Raw genomic sequence first — 12873 nt, forward strand, 5'->3', positions numbered from 1 at the left:
CTCCAATACCCCAGTTCGCACAATGCTCCGTGACTCCAGTCATCACAAGGCGTCATGACCTGTGTCATCACAATTATCCATGCCCTCATCATCACAAGGCTCTGTGAACTTTGTCACCACAATGCTCCATGAACTTTTCATCACAATGCTCCGTGACACTTGTTATCACAATGCTCCGTCCCTTTGTCAACTCAATGCTCCATGACCCTTGTCATCACAATGCTCCATGACCCCAGTTCTCACAATGCTCCGTGACTCCAGTCATCACAAGGCGTCATGACCTGTGTCATCACAATTATCTATGCCCTCATCATCACAAGGCTCTGTGAACTTTGTCACCACAATTCTCCATGAAATTTTCATCACAATGCTCCATGACACTTGTTATCACAATGCTCCGTCCCTTTGTCAACTCAATGCTCCATGTCCCTTGTCATCACGATACTCCATGAACATTTTCATCCCAATGCTCCATGACCCTTGTCATCACAATGATCCATGCCCTTGTCATCCGAATGCTCCATGACACCTGTCACCACAATGTTCCATGCCTTTGTCAGCAAAATGCTACTTGGCCTTCTCATTACAATGCTCAAAGAACTTGTCATCACAATACTCCATTACCACTGTCATCACAATCCTCCATGAACCTTGGGATCACATTGTTTCATGCCCTTGTCATCACAATGCTCCATGCTCCTTGAAATCAAAATGATCCATGACCTCTGTTATCACAGTGCTCCAAATCATTGTGGTCACAATGTTTCATAACACTTGTCATCACAACGCTCCATGATGCCTGTCATCACAATACTCCATGCCCTTTTCATCAAAATGTTCCATGACCTTTGTCATCACAATTGTCAATACACTTGTCATCACAATGCTCCCTGACTCTTGTCGTCAGAATGCTCCTTGAACCCTGGCACAAAAAGGCTCCATGCCTTTATCATCACAATGCCCCATGCTATTTTCATCACAATGCTCCATGCCGTTGTCATCAAAATACTCCACAAGCTTGTCATCCAAATGCTCCATGACCCGTGTCATCACAATTCTCCATTCACTTGCCAGCACAATGCTCGCTGACCCTTGTCATCACAATGCTCCAAGCCATTGTCATCACAATGCTCCATTACCTTTGTCATCAGAATCCTCCATGACACTTGGCATCACAATGCTCCATGCCATTGTCATCACAATGGGCCATTATATATGTCATCACAATGCTCCCTGACACCAGTCTTCACAATACTGCATGACCTGGTCTTCACAATGCTCCATGCACTTGTCATCACAATGCGCTATTCCAACTGTCATTGCAATAATCCATGAAACTTATTAGACCAATGTTCCCTGCCCTTGTCATCACAATGCTCCATGCCCTTGTTATCACAATGCTCCGTGACTCCAGTCATCACAATTCTTCATGACCTTTGTCATCACAATGGTCCATGCCCTCGTCATCAACAGTCTCTGTGACATTTTTAACCTCAATGCTCCATGAAATTTTCATCACAATGCTCTTGGACCCTTGTCATCACAATACTCTATGCCTTTCTCAGCACAATGTTCCTTGACCGTTGTCATCACAATGCTCCATGCGCTTGTCAGCACAATGCTCCATGACACATGTCATCACAATGCACCATGTGCTTGTCATCACAGTGCTCCACAATCTTGTCATCACAATGCTCCATTTACCTTGTCATCACAATGCTCCATGCACTTCTCATCAATATGCTCTCTCACCACTGATATCACAATGTTACATCACTATTCATCACAATACTCCCTCACCCCTATCATCACAATGTTCAATGACTCCTGTCATCACAATGCTACATGCACTTATCATCACAATGTTCGACGACCTATGACATCACAATGTTCCATAAGCCATGTCATCAAAATGCTCCATTACCCTTTTCATCAAAATGTTCCATGTCCCAAGACATCACAATGCTCCATAGCCCTTGTCATTACAGTGTTCCATGATGCTCGTCATCACAATTATCCATGGTCTTCTCATCACAATGCTCCACGGTCTTGCCATCACAATGCTCCATGCTTTGGTCATCACAGTGCTCCATGTCCGTTGTCATCACTATTCTCCACGTCCTTGTCATCACAATGCTCCATGACAGTTCTCATCACAGTGCTCCATGTCTTTTGTCATCACAATTCTCCATGCACATGTCATCGCAATACCCTATGACCCCTGTCATAGCAGGCTCCCTTCCTGTGTCACCACAATGCTTCACGATCTTTTCATCAAAATTCTCAATTGCCGTTGTCATCAAAATGATCCATGAACCTTGTAATCACAATGCTCCAAGCCCTTGTCATCACAATGCTCCATTACCTTTGTCATCACAATCCTCCAAATCACTTGACATCACAATGCTCCATACCATTGTCATCACAATGGTACATGAAATATGTCATCACAATGCTCCCTGACACCTGTCTTCAAAATATTCCATGCCCTTGTCATCACAATGTGCCATGCCCACAGTCAACACAATTATCCATGAAACTTGTGAGACCAATGCTCCATGCCCCTGTCATCACAATGCTGCATGCCCTTGTCATCACAATGCTCCATGACACCAGTTCTCACAATGCTCCGTGACTCAATCATCACAAGGCTTCATGACCTGTGTCATCACAATGATGCATGCCCTCATCATCACAAGGCTCTGTGAATTTTGTCACCACATTGCTCCATGAACTATTCATCACAATGCTCCGTGACACTTGTTATCACAATGCTCCATCCCTTTGTCAACTCAATGCTCCATGACCCTTGTCATCACAATGGATCATGCGCTTGTCAGCACAGTGCTCCATGACCCATGTCATCACAATGCTCCATAAAACTTGTCATCACAATGCTCCTTGCACGTCTTATCAAAATGCTCTCTCAGCACTGATATCAAAATGTTCCCTCTCTAGTCACCACAATACCACCACTCCCCTGTCATCACAATGGTCCATAACACCTGTCATGAAAGTGTTCCATGACCCCTGACATCAAAATGTTCCATAACCCCTGTCATCAAAATGTTCCTTGACCATTTTCATCAAATTGTTCCATGACCCTGTCATCACAATGCTCCCTGCCCTTCTCATCACAATGCACAACGCCCTTGTCATCAAAATGCTCCATGATTTTGTCATCACGAAGAACCATGACCCTTGGCATCACAATGCTCCATGTCATTGTCATCACAATGATCCATGATCGCTCTCATCACATTGCTTCATGCCCTTGTCGTCACAAAGCTCCATGACGCATGTCATCACAATGCTCCAAGCCATTGCCATCACAGTGCTCCATTACATCTGTCATCAGAATCCTCCATGATACTTGGCATCACAATGCTCCATGCCATTGTCATCACAATGGGCCATTACATATGTCATCACAATGCTCCCTGACACCAGTCTTCACAATATTGCATGACCTGGTCTTCACAATGCTCCATGCCCTTGTCATCACAATGCGCCATTCCAAATGTCATTGCAATAATCCATGAAACTTATTAGACCAATGCTCCAAGCCCTTGTCATCACTATGCTCCATGCCCTTGTTATCACAGTGCTCCATGACCCATGTCATCACAATGCTCCGTGAGTCCAGTCATCACAATGCTTCATGACCTTTGTCATCACAATGGTCCATGCCCTCATCATCAACAGTCTCTGTGACCTTTTTAACCTCAATGCTCCATGAAATTTTCATCACAATACTCTTTGACCCTTGTCATCACAATACTCTATGCCTTTCTCAGCACAATGCTCCATGACCGTTGTCATCACAGTGCTCCATGCGCTTGTCAGCACAATGCTCCATGACACATGTCATCACAGTGCACCATGTGCTTGTCATCACAGTGCTCCACAATCTGGTCATCACAATGCTGCATTAACCTTGTCATCACAGGGCTCCATGCACTTCTCATCAATATGCTCTCTCACCACTGACATCACAAAGTTACATCACTATTTATCACAATACTCCCCCACCCCTGTCATCACAATGTTCCATGACTCCTGTCATCACAATGCTACATGCACTTATCATCACAATGTTCGATGACCTATGACATCACAATGTTCCATAACACCTGTCAACAAAATGCTCCATGACCCTTTTCATCAAAATGCTCCATGTCCCCTGACATCACAATGCTCCATAACCCTTGTCATTACAGTGCTCCATGACACTCTTCATCACAATTATCCATGGCCTTCTCATCACAATGCTCCACGGTCTTGCCATCACAATGCTCCATGCCCTGGTCATCACAATACTCCAAGTTCTTGGCATCACTATGTTCCATGACACTTCTCATCACAGTGTTACATGCTTTGTCAGCACAGTACTCCACAAACTTGTCATCTGAATGCTCCATGACACGTGTCATCACAATACTCCATGAACATTTTCAGCCGAATGCTCCATGACTTTCTCATCGCAATGCTCCATGACCAATATCATCACAATGCTCCATGGCCACTGTCATCACAACACTCCATGACACCTGACAACACAATGATCCGGGACTCTTGTCATCACAATGCCCCATTACCAAGTCATTACAATGCTCCATGACCCATGTCATCACAATACTCCATGAATCTATTCAGCCCAAACTCCATGATACTTGTCATCAAAATGATCCGTGCCCTAGTCATCCCAATGCTCCTTGACCTGTGTATTCACAATGCTCTGTGACACTTGTCATCACAGTGCGCCATGACACCTGTCATCACAATGCTCCATACCTTTGTCAGCAAAATGCTACATGACCTTGTCATTACAATGCTCTATGCGCTTGTCATCACAATACTCCATTACCATTATCATCACAATCCTCCATGAACCTTGGGATCACATTGCTTCATGCCTTTGTCATCACAATACTCCATGCTCCTTGAAATCAAAATGATCCATGACCTCTGTCATCGCAATGCTCCAAACCCTTGTGATCAAAATGTTCCATAACACTTGTCATCACAACGCTCCATGATGCCTGTCATCACAATACTGTATGTCCTTTTCATCACAATGTTGCATGAACTTTGTCATCACAATTCTCAATACACTTGTCATCACAATGCTCCCTGGCTCTTGTCGTCAGAATGATCATTGAAGCCTGTCATGGAAAGGCTCCATGCTGTTTTCATCACAATGCCCCATGCCATTTCCTCACAATAATCCATGCCATTGTCATCAAAATACTCCACAAGCTTGTCATCCGAATGCTCCATGACGTGTGCATCACAATTCTCCATGCACTTGCCAGAACAATGCTCCCTGACCCTTGTCATCACAATGCTCCAAGCCATTGCCATCACAATGCTCCATTACCTTTGTCATCAGAATCCTCCATGACACTTGGCATCACAATGCTCCATGCCATTGTCATTACAATGAGCCATTACATATGGCATCACAATGCTCCCTGACACCAGTCTTCACAAAACTGCAAGACCTTGCCTTCACAATGCTCCATGCCCTTGTCATCACAATGCGCCATTCCAACTGTCATTGCAATAATCCATGAAACTTATTAGACCAATGCTCCATGCCCTTTTCATCACAATGTTCTATGACATTCTCAGCACAATGCTCCAGACCGTTGTCATCACAATGCTCCATGCGCTTGTCAGCACAATGATCCATGACACGTCATCACAATGCACCATGCGCTTGTCATCACAGTGCTCCACAATCTTCTCATCACAATGCTCCATTAACACTGTCATCACAATGCTCCATGCACTTCTCATTAATATGCTCTCTCACCACTGATATCACAATGTTACATCACTATTCATTACATTACTCCCTCACCCCTGTCATCACAATGTTCCATGACTCCTGTCATCACCATGCTACATGCACTTATCATCACAATGTTCGATGACCTATGACATCACAATGTTCCATAAGCCCTGTCATCAAAATGCTCCATGACACTTTTCATCAAAATGCTCCATGTCCCCTGACATCACAATGCTCCATAGCCCTTGTCATTACTGTGCTCCTTGACGCTCGTCATCACAATTATCCATGGCCTTCTCATCACAATGCTCCACGGTCTTCCCATCACAATGCTCCATGCCCTTGTCATCACAATGCTCCATGTCCCTTGTCATCAGAATTCTCCACGTCCATGTCATCACAATGCTCAATGACAGTTCTCATCACAATTTTACATGCTTTTGTCATCACGATTCTCCATGCACATGTCATCGCAATGCCCCATGACCCCTGTCATAGCAAGCTCCATGCCTCTGTCATCACAATGCTTCATGACTTTTCGTCAAAATTCTCAATGGCCGTTGTCATCAAAATGCTCCATGACCCTTGTCATCACAATGATCCAAGCCCTTGTCATCACAATGCTCCATTACCTTTGTCATCACAATCCTCCAAAACACTTGGCATCACAATGCTCCATGCCATTGTCATCACAATGGAACATGAAATATGTCATCACAATGCTCCCTGACACCTGTCTTCACAATACTCCATGACCTTGTCATCACAATGTGCCATGCCCACTGTCAACACAATTATCCATGAAACTTGTCAGACCAATGCTCCATGACCCTGTCATCACAATGCTCCATGCCCTTGTCATCACAATGCTCCAATACCCCAGTTCGCACAATGCTCTGTGACTCCAGTCATCACAAGGCGTCATGACCTGTGTCATCACAATTATCCATGCCCTCATCATCACAAGGCTCTGTGAACTTTGTCACCACAATGCTCCATGAACTTTTCATCACAATGCTCCGTGACACTTGTTATCACAATGCTCCGTCCCTTTGTCAACTCAATGCTCCATGACCCTTGTCATCACAATGCTCCATGACCCCAGTTCTCACAATGCTCCGTGACTCCAGTCATCACAAGGCGTCATGACCTGTGTCATCACAATTATCCATGCCCTCATCATCACAAGGCTCTGTGAACTTTGTCACCACAATGGTCCATGAAATTTTCATCACAATGCTCCGTGACACTTGTTATCACAATGCTCCGTCCCTTTGTCAACTCAATGCTCCATGTCCCTTGTCATCACGATACTCCATGAACATTTTCATCCCAATGCTCCATGACCCTTGTCATCACAATGATCCATGCCCTTGTCATCCGAATGCTCCATGACACCTGTCACCAAAATGTTCCATGCCTTTGTCAGCAAAATGCTACATGGCTTTCTCATTACAATGCTCAAAGAACTTGTCATCACAATACTCCATTACCACTGTCATCACAATCCTCCATGAAACTTGGGATCACATTGTTTCATGCCCTTGTCATCACAATGCTCCATGCTCCTTGAAATCAAAATGATCCATGACCTCTGTCATCACAGTGCTCCAAATCGTTGTGGTCACAGTGTTTCATAACACTTGTCATCACAACGCTCCATGAAGCCTGTCATCACAGTACTCCATGCCCTTTTCATCAAAATGTTCCATGACCTTTGTCATCACAATTGTCAATACACTTGTCATCACAATGCTCCCTGACTCTTGTCGTCAGAATGCTCCTTGAACCCTGGCACAAAAAGGCTCCATGCCTTTATCATCACAATGCCCCATGCCATTTTCATCACAATGCTCCATGCCATTGTCATCAAAATACTCCACAAGCTTGTCATTCAAATGCTCCATGACCCGTGTCATCACAATTCTCCATGCACTTGCCAGCACAATGCTCCCTGACCCTTGTCATCACAATGCTCCAAGCCATTGTCATCACAATGCTCCATTAGCTTTGTCATCAGAATCCTCCATGACACTTGGCATCACAATGCTCCATGCCATTGTCATCACAATGGGCCATTATATATGTCATCACAATGCTCCCTGACACCAGTCTTCACAATACTGCATGACCTGGTCTTCACAATGCTCCATGCACTTGTCATCACAATGCGCTATTCGAACTGTCATTGCAATAATCCATGAAACTTATTAGACCAATGTTCCCTGCCCTTGTCATCACAATGCTCCATGCCCTTGTTATCACAATGCTCCGTGACTCCAGTCATCACAATTCTTCATGACCTTTGTCATCACAATTGTCCATGCCCTCGTCATCAACAGTCTCTGTGACATTTTTAACCTCAATGCTCCATGAAATTTTCATCACAATGCTCTTTGACCCTTGTCATCACAATACTCTATGCCTTTCTCAGCACAATGTTCCTTGACCGTTGTCATCACAATGCTCCATGCGCTTGTCAGCACAATGCTCCATGACACATGTCATCACAATGCACCATGTGCTTGTCATCACAGTGCTCCACATTCTTGTCATCACAATGCTCCATTTACCTTGTCATCACAATGCTCCATGCACTTCTCATCAATATGCTCTCTCACCACTGATATCACAATGTTACATCACTATTCATCACAATACTCCCTCACCCCTATCATCACAATGTTCAATGACTCCTGTCATCACAATGCTACATGCACTTATCATCACAATGTTCGATGACCTATGACATCACAATGTTCCATAAGCCATGTCATCAAAATGCTCCATTACCCTTTTCATCAAAATGCCCCATGTCCCATGACATCACAATGCTCCATAGCCCTTGTCATTACAGTGCTCCATGACGCTCGTCATCACAATTATCCATGGCCTTCTCATCACAATGCTCCACGGTCTTGCCATCACAATGCTCCATGACAGTTCTCATCTCAGTGCTCCATGTCTTTAGTCATCACAATTCTCCATGCACAAGTCATCGCAATACCCCATGACCCCGTCATAGCAAGCTCCATTGCTGTGTCACCACAATGCTTCACGATCTTTTCATCAAAATTCTCAATGGCCGTTGTCATCACAATGCTCCATGAACCTTTTAATCACAATGCTCCAAGCCCTTGTCATCACAATGCTCCATTACCTTTGTCATCACAATCCTCCAAATCACTTGACATCACAATGCTCCATACCATTGTCATCACAATGGTACATGAAATATGTCATCACAATGCTCCCTGACAACTGTCTTCACAATATTCCATGCCCTTGTCATCACAATGTGCCATGCCCACAGTCAACACAATTATCCATGAAACTTGTGAGACCAATGCTCCATGCCCCTGTCATCACAATGCTGCATGCCCTTGTCATCACAATGCTCCATGACACCAGTTCTCACAATGCTCCGTGACTCAAGTCATCACAAGGCTTCATGACCTGTGTCATCACAATGATCCATGCCCTCATCATCACAAGGCTCTGTGAACTTTGTCACCACAATGCTCCAGGAAATTTTCATCACAATGCTCCGTGACACTTGTTATCACAATGCTCCGTCCCTTTGTCAACTCAATGCTCCATGACCCTTGTCATCACAATGTTCCATGCGCTTGTCAGCACAGTGCTCCATGACCCATGTCATCACAATGCTCCATAAAACTTGTCATCACAATGCTCCTTGCACGTCTTATCAAAATGCTCTCTCAGCACTGATATCAAAATGTTCCCTCTCTAGTCACCACAATACCCGCACTCCCCTGTCATCACAATGGTCCATAACCCCTGTCATGAAAATGTTCCGTGACCCCTGACATCAAAATGTTCCATAACCCCTGTCATCAAAATGTTCCTTGACCATTTTCATCAAATTGCTCCATGACCCTGTCATCACAATGCTCCCTGCCCTTCTCATCACAATGCACAACGCCCTTGTCATCAAAATGCTCCATGATTTTGTCATCACGAAGAACCATGACCCTTGGCATCACAATGCTCCATGTCATTGTCATCACAATGATCCATGATCGCTCTCATCACATTGCTTCATGCCCTTGTCGTCACAAAGCTCCATGACGCATGTCATCACAATGCTCCAAGCCATTGCCATCACAGTGCTCCATTACATCTGTCATCAGAATCCTCCATGATACTTGGCATCACAATGCTCCATGCCATTGTCATCACAATGGGCCATTACATATGTCATCACAATGCTCCCTGACACCAGTCTTCACAATATTGCATGACCTGGTCTTCACAATGCTCCATGCCCTTGTCATCACAATGCGCCAATCCAAATGTCATTGCAATAATCCATGAAACTTATTAGACCAATGCTCCATGCCCTTGTCATCACTATGCTCCATGCCCTTGTTATCACAATGCTCCATGACCCATGTCATCACAATGCGCCATGAGTCCAGTCATCACAATGCTTCATGACCTTTGTCATCACAATGGTCCATGCCCTCATCATCAACAGTCTCTGTGACCTTTTTAACCTCAATGCTCCATGAAATTTTCATCACAATACTCTTTGACCCTTGTCATCACAATACTCTATGCCTTTCTCAGCACAATGCTCCATGACCGTTGTCATCACAATGCTCCATGCGCTTGTCAGCACAATGCTCCATGACACATGTCATCACAGTGCACCATGCGCTTGTCATCACAGTGCTCCACAATCTGGTCATCACAATGCTCCATTAACCTTGTCATCACAGGGCTCCATGCACTTCTCATCAATATGCTCTCTCACCACTGACATCACAAAGTTACATCACTATTTATCACAATACTCCCCCACCCCTGTCATCACAATGTTCCATGACTCCTGTCATCACAATGCTACATGCACTTATCATCACAATGTTTGATGACCTATGACGTCACAATGTTCCATAACACCTGTCAACAAAATGCTCCATGACCCTTTTCATCAAAATCCTCCATGTCCCCTGACATCACAATGCTCCATAACCCTTGTCATTACAGTGCTCCATGACACTCTTCATCACAATTATCCATGGCCTTCTCATCACAATGCTCCACGGTCTTGCCATCACAATGCTCCATGCCCTGGTCATCACAATACTCCAAGTTCTTGGCATCACTATGTTCCATGACACTTCTCATCACAGTGTTACATGCTTTGTCAGCACAGTACTCCACAAACTTGTCATCTGAATGCTCCATGACACGTGTCATCACAATACTCCATGAACATTTTCAGCCCTATGCTCGATGACTTTCTCATCGCAATGCTCCATGACCAATTTCATCACAATGCTCCATGACCACTGTCATCACAACACTCCATGACACCTGACAACACAATGATCCGGGACTCTTGTCATCACAATGCCCCATTACCTAGTCATCACAATGCTCCATGACCCATGTCATCACAATACTCCATGAATCTATTCAGCCCAAACTCCATGATCCTTGTCATCAAAATGATCCGTGCCCTAGTCATCCCAATGCTCCATGACCTCTGTATTCACAATGCTCTGTGACACGTGTCATCACAGTGCGCCATGACACCTGTCATCACAATGCTCCATACCTTTGTCAGCAAAATGCTACATGACCTTGTCATTACAATGCTCTATGCGCTTGTCATCACAATACTCCATTACCATTATCATCACAATCCTCCATGAACCTTGGGATCACATTGCTTCATGCCCTTGTCATCACAATGCTCCATGCTCCTTGAAATCAAAATGATCCATGACCTCTGTCATCGCAATGCTCCAAACCCTTGTGATGACAATGTTCCATAACACTTGTCATCACAACGCTCCATGATGCCTGTCATCACAATACTGTATGTCCTTTTCATCACAATGTTCCATGAACTTTGTCATCACAATTCTCAATACACTTGTCATCACAATGCTCCCTGGCTCTTGTCGTCAGAATGATCATTGAACCCTGTCAAGGAAAGGCTCCATGCTGTTTTCATCACAATGCCCCATGCCATTTCCTCACAATAATCCATGCCATTGTCATCAAAATACTCCACAAGCTTGTCATCCAAATGCTCCATGACGTGTGCATCACAATTCTCCATGCACTTGCCAGCACAATGCTCTCGGACCCTTGTCATCACAATGCTCCAAGCCATTGTAATCACAATGCTCCATTACCTTTGTCATCAGAATCCTCCATGACACTTGGCATCACAATGCTCCATGCCATTGTCATCACAATGAGCCATTACATATGTCATCACAATGCTCCCTGACACCAGTCTTCACAATACTGCAAGACCTTGCCTTCACAATGCTCCATGCCCTTGTCATCACAATGCGCCATTCCAACTGTCATTGCAATAATCCATGAAACTTATTAGACCAATGCTCCATGCCCTTTTCATCACAATGTTCTATGCCATTCTCAGCACAATGCTCCAGACCGTTGTCATCACAATGCTCCATGCGCTTGTCAGCACAATGATCCATGACACGTCATCACAATGCACCATGCGCTTGTCATCACAGTGCTCCACAATCTTCTCATCACAATGCTCCATTAACATTGTCATCACAATGCTCCATGCACTTCTCATCAATATGCTCTCTCACCACTGATATCACAATGGTACATCACTATTCATTACATTACTCCCACACCCCTGTCATCACAATATTCCATGACTCCTGTCATCACCATGCTACATGCACTTATCATCACAATGTTCGATGACCTATGACATCACAATGTTCCATAAGCCCTATCATCAAAATGCTCCATGACACTTTTCATCAAAATGCTCCATGTCCCCTGACATCACAATGCTCCATAGCCCTTGTCATTACGGTGCTCCTTGACGCTCGTCATCACCATTATCCATGGCCTTCTCATCACAATGCTCCACGGTCTTGCCATCACAATGCTCCATGCCCTGGTCATCACAATACTCCATATCCCTTGTCATCACAATTCTCCACGTCCTTGTCATCACAATGCTCAATGACAGTTCTCATCACAATTTTACATGCTTTTGTCATCACGATTCTCCATGCACATGTCATCGCAATGCCCCA

Source organism: Mesoplodon bidens (assembly GCF_964165515.1).
Source record: "Mesoplodon bidens genome assembly, contig: HAP1_SCAFFOLD_35, whole genome shotgun sequence".
NCBI classification, from domain to species: Eukaryota; Metazoa; Chordata; class Mammalia; order Artiodactyla; family Ziphiidae; genus Mesoplodon; species Mesoplodon bidens.